This window comes from Sapajus apella, unplaced genomic scaffold, assembly GCF_009761245.1.
Source record: "Sapajus apella isolate SASKATOON/1434 unplaced genomic scaffold, GSC_monkey_1.0 scaffold1, whole genome shotgun sequence".
In the NCBI taxonomy this organism is placed as follows: Eukaryota; Metazoa; Chordata; class Mammalia; order Primates; family Cebidae; genus Sapajus; species Sapajus apella.
Window position 1 is genome coordinate 4,112,650 of NW_022436941.1, and position 23,744 is coordinate 4,136,393.

Sequence of the window (23,744 nt, forward strand, 5' to 3'; positions counted from 1 at the left end):
CTAAGAGTTACACACAATTATTAGTCCCATGTGTGCAGGGATTAATGATTTACCTAAGTTTTCCAAGTTGTAGGAAGCAGAACCAGCATATATATTTCCCTCTTAAATACTGTATTCTCTCTTTTTGATGTTTGTTCAAGTTACATATTATCAATAACATAGTGACCGAGTCAGTCGGGCATGCTCTGAAATTCTGTAGTTCCAAATATTTGCATATTCGACAATATCTGAGCTGTCTATTGCTAATCAAAGCAAGAATTCAGGTGACCAACTGATTGGATGTTTCTCTTTCCATTTACATGTCTTAGATGCACAAAAATCTTTTCAGATTGCCTTGTAGAGGCTGTCAGCTAGTGAGCTTATCAGCCACAGAAGTATCTGTGATAGAAGTTGAAGTTAGATTCTATGACTGGGGAGATTCTAGATTAGATGGGAAATTGGACTCCAATTTTTATTTCCCTTCTAATAGTCTTTCTTGTAGTAAAAGGAAGTGGCAAATGTCACGGTCATGAACAAAGTTACATAGTTAGAAAACAAACATTCCCTATTTAGGTACTTTGGCCCATACACAATTACTCTCAGATGATAAGACTTCACTAAACAAGCTTACACTCAAGACAGGAAGCGGCAAGCATTTTTCATGTTGTGTTCTACAGTGCACAAGTATCTGTTCTTCAAAAGTGTTTCTTGAGTGTTCGTGTGTTTCTAGAGAAACACAGGAAAAGTGTATTTTATGATAAATTTAAAAAACTAAGTAAAAAATATTTTAAGAGTCTTAACTGTTTGACTTTACTGAGCCTTTCACCTTTTAATAGATATTGCAAATGTCTGAAAAGGGAGTAGAGCATGCGTCATTTACCCAAATTATTTGATCACAGAACTTTTCAGCAGAGCATAGTTTGAGGAAAAGCTGGTGCAACTAAAAAGTACGTGACCATGGAGTAAGGCAGGCTGAAACTGCCTCCCACCTCACTAGTAAACTAAGCCTGAGTCCCTTTTTCCTCATTCACAAAATGACAGGTGATTAACTCGATCAACCTACCTAAATTAAACAACATAATAAATGCAATATATTTGGCTTATCATGGTAGTTGCCTTGTAAGTGTTAGTTTCTTTTTTTCTGTGCTAACAGTGTTGGGAAAACCAAGCTGACATGTATCACAGAAGTGGTTGAACATCCAACAACCTATAGTTTCACATATAGAGAAAGTCTCTGCTAGGTGACAAAATATCTCCAGACTATAGCTAGAGCCAGCTCATATGAAGTGGCTTTAAATGACTTTCTCCCTATAGAAAATGTCATTTCAACAGTATTTTGCTATTTCACTGATCTAAGACTAATATTTGATATTCTTCTAAGATCTTATTTGTCTGACAGAGTCCTTTGACATTAGACTTCTTCTCTAGGCAGAATTTAACAACTTCATCTCTGCCATTCCACAGAATTATAGACCTTGCATAGGTTTAGGACTCCCAGGAGACATATCTGTAATATAGACATATGTGCCTTTCCCTCCTATGTATCTCCTTTAGATGCAATGGATTTAACCATATTTAAACTTGGTTAAAAATTACACTTTGCTCTTCATTTAAACGGCTCTCTATGCACTGCTTCACTTATTCATTTACACTTTATTATTTCAGAGATTTTTTTGGAGATTATGTCCTTAGACTCCCACAAAGTAGATATTTTTATCACTATTATACTGTAGCCCAGAGAGCTTAAGTGATTTTCTTATAGTCACACAGCTAGTTAAGAACACAGTGAGACTTGAGCCCACATCTTCCTGGCCTAATTCATTTCCCAGTAGTCAGAATTCAATTCAATTCAATATTTATTTACTATGTAATAGATTAGGCACATAATAGTAAGTTTTATTGCTGTCACCAAGATAAGGACTTTATTATTATTATATTTCAAAGGGCAAGCTTCCTGAAGTCATAGTCAAAGTGCTGTACTCACAATTGCTTACTTTTAAGGAAAATAAGTCCTCCAGGGCATGAGAAGAGGGGGGATGGAAGGAACAAGGAGGCATGTGTATAATTTCATAGCTGCCTATGTGCTGTAGATTCCATTTTAGCTCCAATTTTCAGAGAAAAGAAGGCCTTACTCTAAAGATGAGCCAATCGTGCTCATCCATTCATCATATCTGTGTTTTAAGTCATTTATTCTAGAGCAATAGTTTATTTCTCTTTTTCACTTCTTCCTTTAGTTCTGTGTTTTAAGTCATTTATTCTAGAGCAATAGTTTATTTCTCTTTTTCACTTCTTCCTTTAGTTCTGACATGTGACATACTAGAATCGAAGAATGGGCAAAGTAATGTTCACGTCCATATGTCTTACGGTATTTAAAGGTTGATATTTAAATGATTTGACATTTCCATTACAACCAATTCCTCTGAAACCAATTTTAGGGGATAAAATGGCAGAGCAGCCCCTTGCCTTACATCTAATCAAGGTTAGTTAGATGTGCAGTGAAAAAAGTACCACAAAGTTTGTATTGGCCTTGTTTCCACAGCGTATGTCTCATTGACCAAAACAAAGCTCTTTAAAATGAAGGCAGTAAAAAAGACCCATGGTTCTCTCCAATATGCTGTTAAGGAAGGCTGAGGGATGGCTTCACAAAAAGAAATGGGTTTAAAATTGCTGATGCATCCTTTATCACTGCAATTTCCACAAGGTTATAAAAGTCATGGTTGGATAAAATCTTGAAAGTGCCAAAGCAATGATCTAAGAAATGAATGCAGATAAGCCTTCTCCATTTTAAATTATGAGCAGTAGAACTAGAATAGAAATTGTATCACTGCTGAAGAATCTAAAATTAAGTATGTGATTTTGCTCATTTGTATACAATGGGAAGTAAATCATTTCATGGACTTTGTGCAATGAGTTCGAAATGCAGCTGCCAAGTTCTCTCAACCTTGCACTACTGGGTAAAAGTCTCTATTTCTCCATGATCTTGCAAAATGTTCTAATGCACTCTTTTATTTATTTCCTATGTTAGGGGAAAGCTGGGGTTCATGTTCTGCATCTTTAAAAGATACAATGTCCCTTTCTCTTGGAGTCCATAGGGGTACTTCCGTGCAGTTCAAGGCAATTAACTTAGTCCTGGCCCCTTAGAGGCTATAATGAAATATTGGTTTTAATGCCCATGCGAAAATAAGGACACAGTTATTTTTTTCAAGGCCTAATAAAGTAACTCAAAGGGTGAATAAAAGAAAATTTGTTATACTTTGTATGTCTTTTCCAGGTCCTTTTGGTGTATATTTCATGAGGATGTAGGTGCATGGAGGGGTCCTGAGCACATTCACAGGAAGTCTAAATGAAACAGAGGAAAGCAGAAGTTACAAGAACTTTGTTGTAGAAGAGAGAATTTAAAAATTTTTAAGTTTTCTTCAATTAAAAAATAATTAAATAAGTAAGTATTATCTAAATACTAGAAAATGGATAAAACAAAGAGAAGTTTAAAATTTTTCAATCAACTAGAATCCCATGTTGTAAAAGAATGTTTTCTATGCATAGTTTTCACTTACCAAAAGGGCATACATATAGTTTTGTAAACTGCATATTTCACTCAGTGATGTATTTTGATTCTAGGGGAACAGGCAGGCACAAAAGTTCTGAAGGGATCTTGTGGGAGAAGAAATGAAGAGAGCCAACCAAAAAATATGGGCTTTATAGACTGGTAGGTGATAAAATGGAAAAGCAAAGAACATACTGATTTCATTTCCTTTAGATATAGCCCAGTAATGAGATTGCTGGTTATATGGTAGTTGTAGTTTTAATATTTATCAGCAACCTCCACAATGTTTTCCATAACTACACTAGTTTACAATCCCACTAAACAGCAGATGAGTTTTCTTTCCCTTTTTTCCACATTCTCACCAACACTTGTTTTCTTCTGTTTTGTGATAATAGCCATTCTAACAGAAATTACAAGGTATCTTGTGGTTTTGACTTACATTGTCCTGATAATTAGTGATATTAAGCATCTTCTTCCATATTATTGGCCATTTCTGTGTCTCGTTTTGAGGAACTTCTATCAAAGTCTGGTGCCTTTTTTTAATTGGGCTATTCGTTTTTTGTTTTGTTTTGTTTTGTTTTACGGTTAAGTTCCTTATATAGTCATTCTAGATATCAATCCTTTGTTAGATGTATAGTCCACAAATATTCTCTCCCATTCTGTAGGTTGTCTCTTAATTCTGTTAATAGTTTCCTTTGCTGTGAAACAGCTCTTTAGCTTGATGTAATCCCATTTGCCTATTTTTCTTTAGTTGTCTGTGCTTTTGCAGTCTTATTTTTTAAATCCTTGCCCAGCTCAATATCACAGAGCACTCCCCCTATGTTTTCTTCTAGTAATTTTATAGTTTCCAGTTTTACATTTAAGTTTTTAATTCATTTTGGTTTCATTTTTGTATGTGGTGAGATGTAGCTGTCCAATCTCATTTTTCTGCATGTGGATATCCAATTTTACCAGCACCATTTATTTTAAAAAACTTTATTTTCCTCAATGTATGTTCTTGGCATCTTTGTCAAAAATCAGTTGGCTATAGGTGGGTGGATTTATTTCTGAGCTCGCTGTTCTGTTCCACTGTCCACTATATCCTTGTATCCTTTTATATGCTATTTTGGTTACTATAGCTTTGTAATATATTCTGAAGTCAATTAGTGTAATGCCTCCAGATCTGTTCTTTTTTCTCAGGATTGTTTTGCATACTTGGATTCCTTTGTGGTTCCACATAAATTTTATGATGGTTTAAAACCTCTGTTAAGAATGTCATTGATATTTTAATAGGGATTGCATTAAATATATAGATTATTGAGTAGTATGAATTAAAATTTTAATTACTAAGTCACACCAGCTGTGTTTTAAGCACTCAATAGCCACATATGGCAGATTATTGAACACTTCCATTATCACAGAAGGTTCTATCAGACAGAACTAGCTTTAACCATTCAGCTACTAAAGTATCTATAGTATCAGAAGGTGTCTAGCTGTCTGTTACCTGTCTACCATCAATCATGAGATTTTTTAACTCTGGAAATAGTTGGCATTGTGTTTTTCCTGCTTTCATTCATCCTGGAGAAATGTGAAAGCCCCCTTGCCTGAATGGATAGATTGTCCTGTTCTCAGTGGCATCAAAAGACAGAGGAGTGCTTCAAGCAACCAATCTTTCCTGCACAAAGTTTATTGATATGAGGACATAGTTATGAGCTTCAGTGAATGAAACAAATTTTTGAAGCCCTTGTTAAAGAAAAGATTTATAAGGGCCATTTCCAGCTCAAAAGCACATACTCTATCAGCAGAAAGCCTCACTGCATAACTCAGAATACCTGACAGCATCACCACAAATCATCTTGACCAATCATGTAAGAGAGCCAAATAGTAACCTGACTTGTAAGAATCCAAACTGCTAAATACTGGTCTTCCAAGAAGTAGAAAGACAATGAGATAAGAAAATCTAAAACAGCCAGAACAAGGAGTATCCATCAGAGATTAAAATACAACCAGGCCAACTGCCACTGTGGACAATCTGCAGTGTTTTTATAACATGCAGGGAGTGAGGAGTAAACAGAGCCACATTGAGTTAGTTATAGAGAATTCATGAACAGTTATTTACTAGTTTCCATTATGAGAATACACACATAGCAGAGGATCACCAGCTTATTAGTACCTGAAGAACCGACTTTGGCTACTTTCCCCAAATGTGTATTACATGCCATTTATGTCAGAAACAACCAGGAGTTTGTTTAAAAACAAAATCAGGCTGTTGACCCCATCTAGATCTATTACATCAGAATCTGGGAGTGGAGCCCAATAATTCGTATTTTATAAGCACTGCAGGTGATTCTTATGCACGCTGAAATTTGAGGACTGTTGAACCAGAAGAATAATTTGCCTTCTCCTGCACTATCTCACGCTGCTTTTTTCCTTTTCTACCTTTTTCTCCTCCTCCCCTTTCTTGTATTATAAAGAATATACTCAAAAACACAAGAAAAGTTTTATGTCTGGCACACATACATTATAAAAATTAAAGCATTAATATTTATTAAATCATAATTGTTTTTGCAAAAGCATTTTTAATAATGAATATCTAATAATAAATATCACATAATAGTAATATAGTTAATTATAATAAGCCCACTTTCCAGTGTTTTGAGAATTTATTAAATATTATGTTTCCAAAAAGTTCTTAATAATTTGGGAGAAAGTATACTGTTAACTGAAAAGAACATTTCAGTTATTTTTACATAGCATTTTTACAAGGTATGATTGGAACTATGAAAAATGTTAGTGTCAAATGAAAAAAACTACAAAGAAATAAGCCAAAATGTTAAGAAAAACAACTGCCTCTAAGTAATGAAATTATGATTGTTGCTTTTCTTTTTATTTTTTATTTCCTATTATACAACTAATATGTAAAAAAATATATATAATTAGAAAAAAAAAGTAAGTGAAAATAATACCACTTTAAGAGTTTATAGTGCCTTCTCTTTCATTGCACTGTGTATTTGGACCATGCTGATTTGCGTCTCAGCCCTAACCCTTCTAACCTGTTTGTATGTATTCTATTTGCAATTTTTTGAATTAAACTTCTCGCTTTAAAATGCTGCAATTTGGGTTCTAACTATAGTCTGTTTAAATAAATTTACTTATATGTTCCTCAATCTATCCATGATAACAACAAAAAGAATTAGAAATATAATAAGGGGAAGATAAGAGGCCTCAGACTGATAAGTCTTATAAACAATATGTAGAGCCAACCATTTTAAACAGAATTTGATTCCCAGTAATAATCTCACTAGTATACAAAGATATCTGCTCAAAGGAACAGCTAAACAAATTATAGTGTGTCCATCAAAGTGACAGCATGTAATGGTTAGGAAGATGAATCTTATTATGGGACAATAGAATGTGGCACCTAGGAAGCAGAAGTAACCAAAACTCTAAATAGAACTACCAAGATACTGGAAATATGGGAATAGACAAACAAGTTAAATGACTCATAAGGAAATAACCAGCTAAACCCAAATTATGAGGGATTATTTAAGATCCATTTTTTCTAAGAAGTTAATGGCAAAAAAAAAAAAAAAAAAAGCGGTGGGAGAGTAGGGAAGGGAAGACAGGAGACTGTTTTAGGGAAAAAAAGAAAGGGAATAACAATCAAATGCAATGTATGGATTATGCTTGAAACCAGAATAAATAAACTACAAAAGACATTTTTGAGGCAACTAGAGACATCTGAATATATATCCGGTTTTGGAAAATATTAAGGAATTATATTACATGTGATAATGGCATGTGATGGAATAATGGCATAGAGGCTATGTTTTCAGTTTTTAAACTGAAAAGTATTTACAAGTAAAATGAAACAATACTTGGGACATGCTTTAACATATTCCCTTAAAGAAACTGGAGGAAGTAAATGAAACAAGTTGTCAAACATGTTGATAATTTCTGAACCAGGGTGGTAGGTATATGAGGATGCTTTTTACTATTCTCTCCATTCCTGTCTGTTAATTTTTTTTCATAATGAAAGTTTAAGCGAAATACAAAAGAATGGCATAGATCTCTACATGTTGAAGGGATAACAGAAACAGTTATAGAGAATATAATAAGGTGATGCAATAATGTATGTTGCTACAATATTAACAACTAATATATATAATTTATTATGTGTGAAGCACTGTTGTAAGTATAGTTTGTGGATTAGCTCACTTAATCCTTACAGCAACATTATAATGAGGGAACATTTACATCCTCATTTTATTAATAGAATATAAATCGCCTAAGGTCATAGTAAGCTACTAAGTAGTAGAGCTGGGATTTAAACCCAGACTACATGGAACCAGAGTTTATGCACTGAACCACTATACAATCCTTGCTTCTCACAGATGCAGAATGATTCCAGGATTTATGAAGGAAAATAATCAGGGTATATGTAGACGGTTGTATATAGTATGCTCTACTTTTGCTAAATATATCCCATATACGCATTGTATAGTTTTATTTCTATAAACATGCATAAGAAACTATAAAGGCAGTTTAATTGGGGAAGAGAACCTGGGGATGGCAGGCATTCAGTTTTTATGAATTATTTTCTTTATTGTTTTGATTTTTTTCACCTTGAGCATGAATGGCTTTTTTATGTCAAAAAGGATAATCTGGGTTTTAAGATAATGGGCCATTTTCATTTTCTTGTTTATAATTTTCTAACTAAAAACAAATCTCCTAAAATGTTATTGCAATATTTAAAAGTAAATAAAAATTTTAAATTATATGTAAATATATGTAAGTAGAACAGAAGAATGAGACTGATCTTTATGTTCTACATAAGAAGAAATTCATGATAAGTAAAAAAAGAATATATTTTGAAGTTTTTTGGAAATTAATTTTGAAATACGAAATTTATATCTGCATTTTGTTAAAAGTCCAGAAGGATATACACAAAGTGGGTAACAGTGGTTATCCTTTGAAGTAGTTGTCCCTGCTTTGATTCCCCTACCTGTCACCTCCAGTCATGCCCCAAATAGGCTGAGCCCCCCTTTGCTCTCCTCTGCTTTCCTGAGTCCTTTCCCCAAACAGCTTTCCAGTGTGGCCACCCTAACTGCAGTGTGTTCCCAGCAAACATAATGGGCTGTCATTATATACTTCCAACAGCAGATAGGAAGAGAAGGGATTCTTTCAGTCACAATTGTATTTCCAGCTTAAGAGTATAAAAGTGGTGGGGATTAAAACAGAAAGATGGAGTTTATGTTTTTCAGATCTTTTATTCAACAGATATTATCGATCACCTACTGTGTGTCAGACACTCAGTAGACATAAAGACTTTAGCAGTGAGTGCAATTGACTGCAACATTGCCCTCATGGTACTTCACTGTTGGGAGAAAAAAATAGTTCTTTAATCTCAAAGTATTGGGAAACCAAAGAATGAATAAAAATTTTGACAGCTTTGCTAAGGATCATATGAAGAATGAAAGTAAGCCTCCCTACTAGAAAACAGTATGCTTGGCAGTTTTGAGTTGTTGAAACTGACCTCTTCTTACAGTTTGGAAACCATTTTTACTCTCCTCCATTAAAAACTGAAACTTTATAAATGATAAATGTACACTATGATTTCTCTTCTTTCTTTCTACAGGGTATGCTTTTGTTAATGTACCTTTTTGTTATCTCTGTATTAGTGGTATGAATCCTATCAGATTAAGAATAAAAGTCTCTGGCCTGCAGCCCTACTCACCTGCTTTTAGTCTCCTGAACTCACTTAATCCTTCTTGCCAAGCAAGCTCTGTACAAACTGTTAGCTTTTTCTTCCCGCTTTTTGCTCAGTTCACTTTCATTCATGTTAGATTTCAGCTCATTGGTTACTTCCTCAGGGAGAGCTTTCCTTGACCTTTTCTAGGTCAAATATTCCTACTAGCTGCCTCTCTTAAAACACGTATCCCATTTGAAATTTCACATTTGCTTGAGTTATCATTTGAATAATACCTGATTCTTCTACTAGGATGTGCTCTCCATGAGGGTAAGCCAATTTCTGTTCCCCATTGTTATCTCCAGTGCCTGCCACAGTGCCAGCACTTAACAGCTGTTCCACACATATTTGTTAAGTGTATTAAGACAGCAAAGGCATTTATTTTGTTTCTTTCTTCCAAAATTTTAGTGTATTCTGTATGGGCCTAAGAGAAGTTATTCAATCAATATATTGTACATGGATTTTAAGTTGAGGCTCTCTATCTTATGGTGTTATTCCTGACTGCCAAGCCCTTTTTTGATTTCTGAATATTTATTGAGATTTATTTGTTCCTAGTCAATGATTTCCATTGTCTTATTCAAATTTAAGTGATCACCAAGATAACTGAAATGTTTTCCTGCTCAAACTTTCTTTCTATGAAAGAACAGTAGCCAGTAAAATTCCAATTTAGAATGTCAATGGCTTCATGTGGCATTTGTGGGAAATATGGAGAGATTAATGAGGGCTTGAGATCAGTCACTGAGTAGAAATTGGCATTTTTTCTCCCTCCAACAACCTATGAAACCTTGACTGTCAGTAATTGTCACATTTGGAAGCCATCTAGAAAGAAACAGGACTCTAAGGCTTCACTTTTCTCCCAGAAGTCAAACAGTTCATAAAGTTGGTCACTGGGTTCTTTTATGAGATAAAGAATTTTTTTTCAGTCAACTTTTCTTTCTGAGAATAGGTAGGCCAGTGAAATTTCAATCTGAAGTTTCAGTGGCTACAGGGAGGTAACACTGAGATGGACTCCAAAAATCAGGAAATAAGGAAAATTGGATTTTTCTACCACAAGTTAAAACCTATAAAAATAATAGGACAGAGTAAAGCAGAATTTTACAGTTGTGGAAGGTGAGGGTCAGTGTGTCAGAAGGCATCCAAAATCACACAGTTGTAAGCTGCAGAGAGAGACTTTGATCCCAAAAAGCCTGTGTATAGTGTTCATGCCCATGACCACTATGATAAGGGCCCATTAAGTACATGAATCTAGCTCATTATCTGCCTATGGGAGAGTTGAATGCACCACACTATCATAATTCTATCATAATTTAGTGCCCTAGAAACCACCAAGATTATTCAACTAAACTTATGCTTTAATCTCATACTTACCAAGCAAACAAACTGCTGATAATATGTTGGCTTTTGCATGCATTTGTATGGTGAGCTACAAATATGCTGGTCAAAAGACATACATAACTAGCCACCATATTAATTATATTTCTTAGCATAAATTAATAAATTGACATTCTATTACAGATCACTTGCGTGTGAATTTAGTTCAGTGTAGTCCATTCTGGAGACTTGGCGTCTCACCGGGACCTAGCTTAGGATCATAGCTATTTACTGCCACCCTTTGGAGAAGTGTCTGAGGGAACAGCTGGCTTCTTAGAGATAATACATGTCCCTCTATGATGGTGTGTGTCTCTCTGGCTCCTCACAAAATTAAATACAGTTCATTTTAAGTTCACTGGTATACACTGGAACTGTAATGAGCTCTTATTATGGAAGATAACAGAATTCAAATTGTTTAGAATTTTTATCAAATCATCTTTCTCTCTAAGAGCAAAGAAGTCAAGAAATGTCCAATTTGGAGGGATCATTAGTGGCCAAGGAGTTCACAGAGAGGTGATTTGAGACACGGAAAGATCAATACATTTAATGAGTGTGACAAAGTACCCTCAACAAACTTTAGTTGCATTCAATTCTAGCATGGGTGTTCATGTCAAGTCAAATTTTTTTCTTCAAACCCACACTCTGATAACTATTTGCAAGTACAAGTTCAATTTGAGGCCAATGAATTCATACAGAGCTCAAAGAGAGTTTAGAGAATCACAAAACCCTTTGTAAATCAGGTCAATAAATTTAGCACTGGGTCCTTTACATCAAAATGACAGTTACCTTATAGGTGAGTATTTTTTTTTTCCTTTAGAACACCTTCTCGGTCCTTAGACATCAGAGAACATCTGATTTGGAGGTAGAGGTCAGTGCATCAAATGACAAATTTACTTAAAGCGTTCTCTTAAATCATAAAGTCAGAGAACTAGAAAGAATTTTTAGGTTCATCTAGTCTATTTTCGAACTCAAGTATAGAGACTCCTGGGACGTGAGGCAGTGGGAAGTAAAGCCATGGGAGTTTCAGTTTTACTCAATGGTATTTAATTTTAAACATTACTTTTACACTGAAGTAACCATGCATATGTGATGGAGTACAAGGCAAAAAAAAAAAAAAAAAACTACCCTAATTTTCAAAGTAAAACATAATACTTCAAAGAAAATTTAGTAGTAGGCTCCTTCCAGCTGTGGTCATAGTTCTTTGAGGGCTTAAACACATTCCTCTACTCTATTTTTGTGGAAGAATTTAACAAACCTAGAGTTAGTACCATTTTAAACAGGCTCAGGAAAGGAAAGGGCCTCGGCCTAGGTCATACAACCAGCATTCGTAACTGAATCAAAAATGGAACCCATATGTCCAATGTGCTTTTTTGCAGTCCAGCAGGCTGCTTCTGAATTTAGATTCAGAAACTACTCCAGTTATCACACTCAAATGAGATAATTTCTCCAGATGATTGTTTGCATAGGAGGAACATGAGCTTCAATATCATGGCAAATAATTTTTTTAACATCCATTTGGTGGTTTTTCTGTTCCTTAAAGTTGTTCAAGGCTATTCGTGTACATAGAAGTGAAAAGTGACATAGTAGGGATCCAAACCTATAGATATCTGAGGTCTAAATGGTAGGACAGGACATGGAAATAAGGCCCATTAGAACAGTGTTTCCCAAAATATGGTCCACAGATATCCTGGATCAGAATAATCTTCAATGCTTGCTAAATATGCAGACTTCCAGGCCTCACTCTACCATTCAGAACCTCTTGGTAATAGATCCCAGGAAACCACATGGAAACCAGTTATCTCAGGTAATTCTTAAATGCTCTGAAGTTGGAAAACCACCACCTGAGATAGACTAGAGAAAAGAGGGCAGTAGAGGATAAAATGACATATAACATCTTACAGTCCTAAAGCTCATATGGCAAAGCAATCCACATATAAGCTCTTGTATGATTCAAAAACTGTATGTGATGGGTAGACCCAGGGAAGGTGTTTTGATTTACAGATGAAAAAAAATGACAATCAGCTGACCAAAGGGGTTTTAAACTAAATGTGAAATTGGAGGAAGAAAAAGCAACCAGATAAATATCCATAAAAAAACACCAAATATTAATATTACAAGGAGAAGGGCAACATGGGAGACAGATGGGGAGCTGGAGGTAAAACATCAGGTGTCTGCCAATCCTGTCCAGATTTTTTTTTTCTTACACGTAAATTAGGAATAACTGCATCACATTTTAAAGTGTTTCACAAAATTTTAAACATAAAAACTTGTAAAGTGCATGACATTATTATTTATCATTTTCGAAGGCATTCTATAATTATTTTCGCATGAGATCAAGGAAATAACATAAGAGCAAGAAAAAAAATGATTTCTCTGAGAAATTAACAGGAAAACAGAAAATAGTCTGAAAACAATCATTTTAATAATATCTCTAACACACGCAAAAATAAAATGTAGTCATCAAAGAAAACTCAGAATTAAACTATAAATAATCAGATATCATTTTCAAGATTTGAACAAGATTTGGAGGAAGAACACTGCATATATCAATGTGGAGATGAAAGGATACATATGCCCCCTTCCAAGACATACACTTGTGAAGAAGGAAACAAGGCTATGTGGAAATCCATGAACTTGAAGTAAAATCACAGTGAGGAGTAAATGAAAAGACAGGCAAGTAGAACATTCATTGTATGAACATATCACAGACTGTCTGGTCAGAGGGACAAAATCAATGATCTCTTCCAGATAGGACCTCTAAATTGGCTCCACTTCAGGTAGAGCAGAGATGAACGGAGTACTTTATCTCTTCCTCCGCCACTGTAATTCCCTTCACTAGAGGATATTTTACTGGTGATGTTCAGGTGTTCAGGAAGTGAATGTCTTTCTCTCAGCTATTTTTCAATGAATTTTGAGAAAAAAAAATGCCTATTCTAATTTAGACAAGATGGACCCATTCTCGTGCTGCAGAGGAAAGTAACACAGAGGAAAGGGAAGAGGGATAACAGCTTAGCCTCACAGTCAAGAGGACAAGCTTTGTGATCTGGAGCAAGTTCATCTTTCAGTACTTAAATTTCACTTCTGGTAAAGAGAGAGTAATACCTTCCTCAGGGGCTTTACATGAGGATTGAATAAAATACACATGAAATGCTTAGCACAACAATGTGTAGTAAATGCTCGATACTTGGTATTATTTGTATGCCTCAAGAAGGAGACTTCTTCCAACAGGAATATACTCTTCTTTGCTCTGGGTTCTCAAAATTTGGCAGCAAAGTCTGCTTTTGACAGCTAATTAGAAAGCATTGCTTGATTGGAGTTAAACTACAGAAACTATCCAGTATAACCTATTTTTTCCCCTAATCTTCATGAAAAAGTCCACCCATAGACAGTGGCACAGATTTTCTGTTATGATCGATCACAAATGTAAGATCTAAATGTAAATAACCAGCCTGGTCAATGGTGTCCATTTTACATTCTATAGCTCTGAACCCAAAGATTATCCATATGAACCAGGCCTTTCCTCAGACTCAGATGAATTTAGGTGAAAAAAACTGGCTTCCATTTGCTCACATTTCTAAAACAAACTTACACCAACTATGCAATAAAAGGTTTATTTAAAAGTTAATATAAGAAAAGAAATAAAATTGGCTTCAAATAAAAAAAGTATTTCATTTTCCAGCCTGTGTTCCCTTGGAAGCGTAGTTCAACGAACTAAAAAAAAATGGGTACAAGTGATGTCTGGTATGATTTTTGTACTTATTTGCAAGGTTGCAACACAAGAAAATGAAACCATATAACAAGGTGGATATAATTATATGCTCAAGTCAATATCTACTTACTGCTGCAAATCCTGCTCCGTCTTTTCCCTCTGGTGTCTCATGTTGGTTTGGCTTTATCATTGCTTATAAAAATTTATCTGAATAAATTAAAGGAACCAGCCAGCCTTTTCATCAGAGTATAGTCATACAGAGATCATCTGCAAAATGCAATGTTCTTTTCTTTTTCAAGACCCTGGAAACATTTTCACTATTTGGCATGCAAGAATCTTCACTCTTGCAATGATCAGTGCAGAGAGGAGGCATCGTAATCAAGGAAAATGCCTACCAAATTGACTCCCCTCCTAAAAGCCATCTGTGTATAATGATTCCCCTGCAGCAACTGTAAAGTCATAAGCAATTGAGAGAGTTGCTCAAGCTAAGAGAAAGCGCAAATCACAGAATTGAGAATTATAGGACAATAAAGTCAGCCTGGTCACAGAAGATCTAAAATCACCCAAGTTATAAAATGTGGAATGATAAATCTTGTGTTATTTCATGCTTATGAAAGCTAACATATTTACTAGCTTCTGCCAGCACCCCACCTCCCCTTCTTTTGTTTCAATTGAAATATTAAGGAATACAAACATTTCCTGTTCCCGGAGCTTAATTAGTAACTAAAGTCTAGATTAGTTGGCTGTCTGAATCACAAGGGGAAAGGGGAAATATTTAAGAAATGCCTCAACAGCTCTAAAATTGTTCTGTCTTTGGCCACATGAAGACAAAATAAGAAAATCATAGAATTTTATTGCAATAAATTTAAACCTCTAACTTTACAAATGTTTGGGAATGATGTTCTCATCTCTCCTTTCTCATTGCCCTCAGTTTCAACCTACCTCAACCTATTCATGTCCTCTACTATATTAAAGAGCATTTGCCAGTGCCAGAGATCTAGGTGTCATTTCCGTTGAGCCCACCTCTAAATCTCCTTGGTTCATGCCCACTTCCGTCCATCCTTGTGGTCTCTACCCAGGCCATACCTTCGCTATCTCTCCCCTAGATGGCTGTGATAGCATCTGAGCTATTGCTGTGCCTTGCCATCTTGCCCTAATGCATACCCTCTTCTCAGTGGGGAGGTCAGATAAATGCTTACAAAGAGCTAACTGCATCACTGTCATATTTTTTTATGATTTTTCATCACACTCTGAATAATGCCCAAGGCTCCTAACAGACTCACAAGACCCCTGGTAACCCCAATCAAATTTCTTCCACATCTGCCACTCATTTGTACCCACCACCTCAAATTCCATTTAATTCCTCAAACACTACATGATCTCTCTCCCATTCCCACATCCTGCTCCTTCTGCCCCCAATACTCTTCTCCTGTCACCTCATTAACTACTGTTTACATTAGGTTGCAGCCTAATGCTCATCTTCTCCAGAAAATCCTGAGCGCTCCTGCAGATGTGACTGTGCACCCCTCTAGTGTGCTCTCAGAGCTCTCTCTGGAGCTGTCACAAAGCACTTGCTCTATGTTATTGCTGTTGTTCGTTAGGTGTCTGCTTCTCAGCTAGCCGGCAAGCATTATGACAGGAAGGATCAAGTCTATTTTGCTAATTTTAATTCCCTACCTTTTAGGATAGTTTCTGGGACAGAGAGGGTATTTACATTGTGTTTCTTGAATAAAGGAATGAATAAACTTACATAATTGTTCAAATTCTTAGTGATCTAGGTAAACATTTAGAACTAGATATCAAACTAGTATTTCTGCTCTACTAAAGTTCAGGGATATTTGTTGCTAATTTCATGCTATTAATTTATTCAGTAAATGTTATTTTAAGTGTATGAGTACAAATAGCCATTGAGTATAACTTTAGAGCTTATAAAACACTTCACTCCTTAATCCAAAATCCTGTGCTATACATTAGTAACTTTATAACCTTGTTTTAAAAGATGAAGTTGTTTCCTTCCTTTTTTCCTTCCTTTCTTCCAATTCAGTCAGAAAGTCCTGTCACAAGGGAGGCATTGGGGAGGGTGGGAAGGTAGGGATTGGGACCTGGCAAAGAAGAATTTCAAATGGGCCAGCAGACCAATGGGGTTAAGTGTTTGCCTATGAACAGGGTTTAGGCAAATTAAGTAAACATACTGAAGATCATGGGAGCCAAATTTCTCACTCCTGAAGAAGGAAGGAAAGAAGGAGGAAATGAGAATGAACTGTGATATGAATTAGACCTAGAGATATCACTATAAACTCATGGTTTTCAATATGTAACCCTGGGATAGGAATAATTTTGCAGATTTGAGAAACAACAGGAGAGCCTTTGTGGCCAGAACATAATGAGCAAGGCAGAGAGTAGAAAAATAAAATAAAATAAGAAAGAAAAAGAAAAAAATGAAACCTCGAGTTTACCAGGACCTATTAAACCAGACTCTCAGTAAATGAAACCAAAAAGTTATTTCACAAGTTATTTTTAAGCACTTAAAAATAGATTAGCCAGGCATGGTGGTACATGCCTATAATCCCAGTTGCTAAGGAGACTGAGGCAGGAGAGTCACCTGAGACCAGGAGATCAAGGCTGCAGTGAGCTATGATTGTGCCACTGCCCTCTAAACCAGGCAACAGAGTGAGAACTCACCTCTAATACAGTAATAATAATTTTAAAATGTACAGTTTCCTACACTAAAGAAGGACCTTAAAATATTAACACAATCAATATTTCTAACTTTAATGACATCAGAAACATATGTAAATAAGAAACCAGGAAACCAAGGGGAGGAAACTGAATTCAGTCAGCACTAAATGAAACGGCACAAGCTAGCAATTCGTGATCATTGGTATTTTCTGTTGCTGAGCCATTTTCAAGGATTAAAATCCCAGCACAAAAGAAATAAAATGTTCACTATTTTTTTCTTAAAAGAATATTAACATAACTCTAGATAATCTGCTCTTGGGGTTGCTATTTATACTAAGTTGTATAGATAGAAAAGTTTATATAAGTAATTTGAATGGTAAATACCATTGTCATGACTACATAATTCTACAAACATTCTTCCTTTAGTAAAAACTGTACTAATACTATTGAGAATAACTGTTCCTGCTAAAATATTATAAAAACTAAAGTTTCTAAACTAACATTTACATTTATTTATTATTTGTAATTAGAGGAGTCAAGAGAAATCTTAACCAATTTGCATAGGAACATGCAAACTGAAAGAATCTTCTCAACAGCTATTAGAAAAACTCTCTAACAACTCTTTTGTCCTGAGGTTGAAAATCCTTTGACTTGGCAACTCAATCACAAGTGATGATCATTATTGACTGGAGAAATGTTGCCTTTTTCAATTAAAAAAAATTTACCGGGCCGGGCGCAGTGGCTCAAGCCTGTAATCCCAGCACTTTGGGAGGCCGAGGCGGGTGGATCACGAGGTCAAGAGATCGAGACCATCCTGGTCAACATGGTGAAACCCCATCTCTACTAAAAATACAAAAAAAAAATTAGCTGGGCATGGTGGTGCGTGCCTGTAATCCCAGCTACTCAGGAGGCTGAGGCAGGAGAATTGCCTGAACCCAGGAGGTGGAGGTTGCGGTGAGCCGAAGACCGGGCCTTGCACTCCAGCCTGGGTTACAAGGGGCAAACTCCCTCTCAAAAAAAAAAAAAAAAAATTTACCTTTGACCGATATCATGATAATTCTATTTTGGAAAAGTGTCACTGCAGTAATTGAAAATATGTTAGGAGAGAAATTATTACCCACTGCATCAGTAAGCATCTTGGCAGAAAACAGATGGCATACTCCAACTGGGTGATTTGGGATGAGTTTAATAAAGACTCTTTACAAAAGTGTAGGCAGAGTTTAGCAAAATAAGCAACACAGAACCCCAGGAACAGCAACATCTTTAAGACCTGAGGAGACAAAGGGAGGAAGTGGTTTAGAATCCAGAGAGAGTAGGTGTGGACAGAAGGCTGTCTGGCAGGAGCAGGGACACAGCTAACTCAGCCCAGCAGGGAGGTAGCTGGTGGAATACATACCCCAACCTCATTCTCCTCCTGCCTTCTGTCTCCCCATGGGCTGAACCCATCCTGAATCTGGAGAGCTTACTGATACACACCATGTAGCACAGCCTTCCATGGCAAAGAGCAGACAATATCCAGTTCAGAATGATAACTTTTTTTAATATTACATAGTGTACCCTACTTCTCCACAGAAATAAGACTGGATTGTCTTTCTTGGAAAGCATGACGACAGCCTCCAGATCACACATTTTCCCTGTCTCTTTGATCCATTTTCATAGCAATTGTTGATGAGTCATTTTACTAGTTTTGGCCATTCATCATCTGTGTGCTCTTTGCTTCGTATCAGTAACCAAGCCTTTGTTAAAATGTCCGGTTTTCCCCCCTGCAACCTATTTGTTTGAGAACAGCTACTGCCACATGAGACTTTAGAGTAGAGTGTGGCATAGGACTTTGATTATTGTAATGACATCCTTCAACTACAGTTGACTTTCAGGGATACGTCTGGTCTAACTGATCCAAACAGACTGAATCCTGTTGACTGCTGGGTAAAGACACGTACTCTCTCTCCCCCACCTCACCTTCCACCCCCATCCCTCCTTCAGTTTGAATGGGCAAGCCTCGGGGATACAGGAGGAGATGCTTGCTGAAAATAGAAGCAACACCAAGAAATTAGAACCAAAAAAGAAAAATCTCTTATTCTTACCAGATCAAGCTATTCCTGCCACTGTTCTTTTTTAAAAAAATGAGGCAATAAGTGCTTTTTATTGTTTGAGTCTGCTTTTCTGCTGCTCATTACTGAGAAATGTCTTATCAACACAATTGACTCTATCATACCTCTGTCAAAGCCTCTTGGTGCTTCCCAAAGAACTAACTACTTTCTAGGTAGTCTCAGTTAAAGTTCTTGAAAACACCTGCTCGTAACATATCATTAATAAACTTTGATCAGCTTACTGAGAATCTTCAATGCTTATATGTTAACACCTGAAATTAGTTTACTTAGAAGAAATGTTTGGGTTAGTCAATAATAATCTAACAAGATTATGAAACGTCACTCCTTCTGCATTTTGAAGATATTTCCCAAGGTTACTATGTACTAGACAATGGGGACTTAAAAATGATTAACACATAAAGTCATCAGAGAGTTTACTAGAATTAAGCAGAGACACATCAAGAAGCTCATTTTACAAAAACTGACGTAATATTATAATTGAAGTACATACAAGAAGCTAGAGGACCCCCCCCCCAAAAGGAGCTATCAATTGTACTACGATGCAAGAAGTCTGGTAAGGTTTTACATGCATGATGCCTTGTAAGCAGAGCCTTGAAGTACACACAGGATCTTTGACAAGGAAGTGTGACAATGCAGGCCACAGAGGTAGCATGAACAAAGGCACAGTCACCTGAGGCGGTTCAGTGTGGCTTCTGTAAAGGCAGAGTAGCAGAGTGACTAAGGAGTGGTTACTTCCACCTTGGCACTCCATCTTTTGCCAGCTATGTGATCTCAGGCAAGTCACCTTTTTCTTCGTATCACTTTTTTCTTGTGTAAAACAAGACTAATAATAGTTTCCTGTTCATAGTTGTCCCAGAGTTCATTTAAGCAAGTTCTATTGCAATTAAAGTACCCATCACTCAAAAAATGCTATTATTTGGAGAGATATCATTGATTAGGCTGGAAAGGAAGACTGATGTCAGACTCTGAAAATTCTTATGAACTCCGTTAAATAATGGATTTTATACAATGTAGTTTTACATAATATAATGGGTTTTATATAAGATAATGTATGCACCAGGCGTCAAGGTTTTAAGTAGACAGGAACAGGTTTGTATTTTAGAAAAGGAATTGTGACAGGGTGACTCTTGAATTGGAGTGAGGAGAAATTGAAAGCAGAGAAACTGGAATATTACAATAGCCCTTAGATGATAAAAGGATACTGTCTGAATCAGGACAGTGATAGGAGGGGTGCAGAAGAAGTGACAGAAATGTAAAAGTGAAGGATCAAGCATGGTGGCAAAGTCCCTGGTGGATGATAATATCTTTAGTAAATAAAGATCAGAAAAGGAATAGGGCTGGAGGAGAAAACCATAAGCCCAAGTTTTGGACCTGCTAGATGCTACTTGTCCATATGCCAAGCAAATAAATAATTCTAGAAGCTGTTGGAAAAATGAGTTCAAGAGGGAGTTACAGACTGGAGGTCAATAAATGAGAATCAACTGCAAATATATTACATCTAAAGAAAGGGAAATGATGTGCCTACCCAACAACGAGGATAGAACCCTGAAAAACACTAACACGAATAGAAAGAAGAGTCAGCAAAGAAGACTCAAAAGTAACCACGAGTGTGGGAGAATGTAAAGTGGAAGAGAGTAGAGATCTCAAAAGGGAGGAAAGAGCTTCAAGGAGCAACTTTTAGAAATGAAAGGTTTACAGAGATGGCACTTAGGATGCATAATGACTCAAAGGACACCACTGCTAACAGGAATCATTTTTAAACCCAGAGAGAAGTTTCAGAAGTGTGATAGAAGTTGCACTCAGACAGCAGTGGCTAATGGCAGAGAAAAGTGAGGACCTGGACCAGGTTGAACGATCCACTCTTTCAAAGAGCTGGTTGGCAACTCCCCGAGGCTTCCCTCCTTTTGAAATTCCACTGACCTTAGTGTCAGACCATGTTATAACCACACAACGTGTGTAACAGGGCTGTGTTGTTGGCTGGAACTCCTCAAAATGGATCTTTTATAATCAGAAAGGCTTGTTTTTGAAAGCCAGGTGTTGAACAATGAGAACATGTGGACTCAGGGACAGGATCATTACACACTGGGGGCACTTGTGGCGGGGCTAAGGGAGGGACAGCAGGGGGTGGGGAGGGTGGGGAGCGATAACATGGGGAGAAATGCCAGATACAACAGTGTGCACCTATGCAACAACCCTGCATGATCTGCACATGTACCCAAGAACCTAAAGTAAAATTAAAAAAAAATAAAAATAAAAAAAAGAAATTAAAAATAAAAAGAAAAGAAAAGCCAGGCAGTTACAGACAGCATTTTGTTTGACTTTTCAAGAACTTTCCTCTATTCTCTTTGTAAGAACTTTACTCAGGACAAGTAGCAGTGATTTAGGAGTTACATTTCCAGTTCCTGAAAGCAGACAATAAAACACTGATGAGGTCTTATTCATTCATGGGTCATCATCAGGAAATAGTGAATGCTAAGAAGAATTTTATGCAATACAAGCAGTATAGAAGCTGTCTAGATACATATTAACACCATCTTTCCTATTTATTATGGCTCTGGAAAAGAGAGGTCAAAGCTTTTTTTCCAAAGTTATCTTGTTAACCTCCAAGTCCACCTTTGGATACAAGAAAGAGATAAATATTTGTCCCAATATATAAATAGATAAATTGAATTTCAGAAGACCCAGAAGGAGCTCAATGTCCAGAGTTTACAACAGAGATTTCTGGGCACGATTTATTAAAGCATTAGAGCAGTGTCCATCAAAGTATGGTCCATGAACCACTTGTATCAAATTTATGTTAGGTTCCTTTTTTTCAGAAATGCATATTAGTGGGGTCCCTGTTAAATCACTTATCTGCTTCTCTGAAGGCAGACCATGAACTCTGAATTTTAAAAATGTCACAGGAGACTCTGAGGTATCTCAACATTTCAAAAACATTGAAAGATCTCCAATGACTCAACAAGGACAGTACTTATTGAGCATCTACTAAATGCCAGTTATTTGCTAGTCACTTCACGCAATGCCAATACATATAACATTATTCCTGTCCTAAAGTAGTTTTACTACACCTGGGTAATTGTCTTCCCTGTTCACAACCCTTAGATTTGGGGCAGCATTATCACACAGCACAGCTGAATGGACCAGGAATACAACTGGACATCTGACCAACAATTCTCTCTGTGTATCAATAATTTGAAATGGGACAGAGAAACTGTAGGTGGTTGGTGATATATGCTGAAGCTGACCAACTAGGATTAGATTTTTGGTTAGTGGCCATGGTTTCTAGTTTCCCCAAGGCCCTACTGCCACTGCTTCCATGAGATTCCCTACATCGTTATATTAAAACTTTTACTCAAACTAGTTTGATTGTTTTTCTGCTGTCAGAGATTATAAGAGCTTTATGTGGAGCATATAATATGTAATTGAATAAATTAAGCTCATGCATTTCCATTCTCCCCCATTGCAATAAAAGGGAATCACTCTCTGGCCAGTTGTGTGAGCCTGAAATGTTGATGTCATTTCATTCTCTCGTCTCTCACATCCAATATCACCAAAAATGGCTGATTTCAGCTCTGATGTCTCTCAATACTATTTATTTCTTTCTATAACTGTTATCCTAGATTAAGCTACCTAAGTGCCTACCTCAGGCACATTCTAGTCAACCCATAACCCACTCTTTGTTCTGCTCAGGTAGACATCTCCAAAACACATCTGAAAATCTGATCATATCCCCAGTAGCCTACTGCCACACCAACCATCAACCAATGGTTCTCCATTGCACTTGGTATAAAGATCGAAATCCTCAACGGAGCTGACAAGGCCCAGTGTGGTCTCACCTGACCCCACATTTATCTTGCACCTTGTATTCTCTGCTCGACCCTCACTGGCCTTCTCTCAGGAAATAACACTTCCCAGGCTTCTTTTCACAACAGCACTTCTGTGAAGGCTCTTCCTCAGTCTATAACACTCCTCTCTCCCTATATGCCTAGTTAGCTCCTCCTACTCATCCTCTGGACCTCAGCTCAGGCATTATTTTTTCAGGGAAGCCTTTTCTGATTTCTCTGACAAGGCCCAACACCTCTAGTGTAAATTGTCATGACACTGTGTAACTTACCTTTTGCACACTTATGATTGCAACTTTAAAGTTGTGTGATAATCTAATAATCTAATAATTACCCAGCAGGCTACCCAGTGTCTGTTTTGTTCACCAGTATATCCCCAACACCCAACACTCTATCTGATACATAGTGAGTTCTCTGAAACACTTGTTAAAGAAATTTTAAATGACTAGAATTGTTAAGAAAAAAAATCAGAAATAGTGCATGACAAACAAATTTTTATTAACCCCAGTGTAAGTTTGCCCAAGCTGGAGACCAGATGGGGAAAATAGAAGATGGAAAAGTCAGGCACGCTTATGAAAGGTACTGATATGAATCAGGTAGAGACAACAGGGAGCTTGAGCTAGTTGGGACTTGGTTAGGTAGTGGACCAAAATCATTTGGAAACTTGAGATGAAATGGCAATCTAAAGATAAACATGACAATCCACACATGACAGGCAACCTGGATCAGGAGCCAGAGCAGGACTATAAAAGACTTCTGTCTAAGAGAAAATTTCTAGATG

At 36.6% G+C, this 23,744-nt stretch overlaps 1 protein-coding gene across 1 annotated transcript in view; it reads right to left on the reverse strand.

Annotated features, from left to right (window-relative positions):
• Positions 1–3,127: 3,127 nt before the first annotated feature.
• The window catches only part of PRELID2 (PRELI domain containing 2), a 299,465-nt gene continuing 278,848 nt past the window's right edge, over positions 3,128–23,744 (reverse strand). Inside the window, exon 8 of the mRNA XM_032243857.1 lies at positions 3,128–3,318. The gene's annotated coding sequence lies outside the window, so the exon portion shown is untranslated. The remainder of the gene's footprint in view (positions 3,319–23,744) is intronic.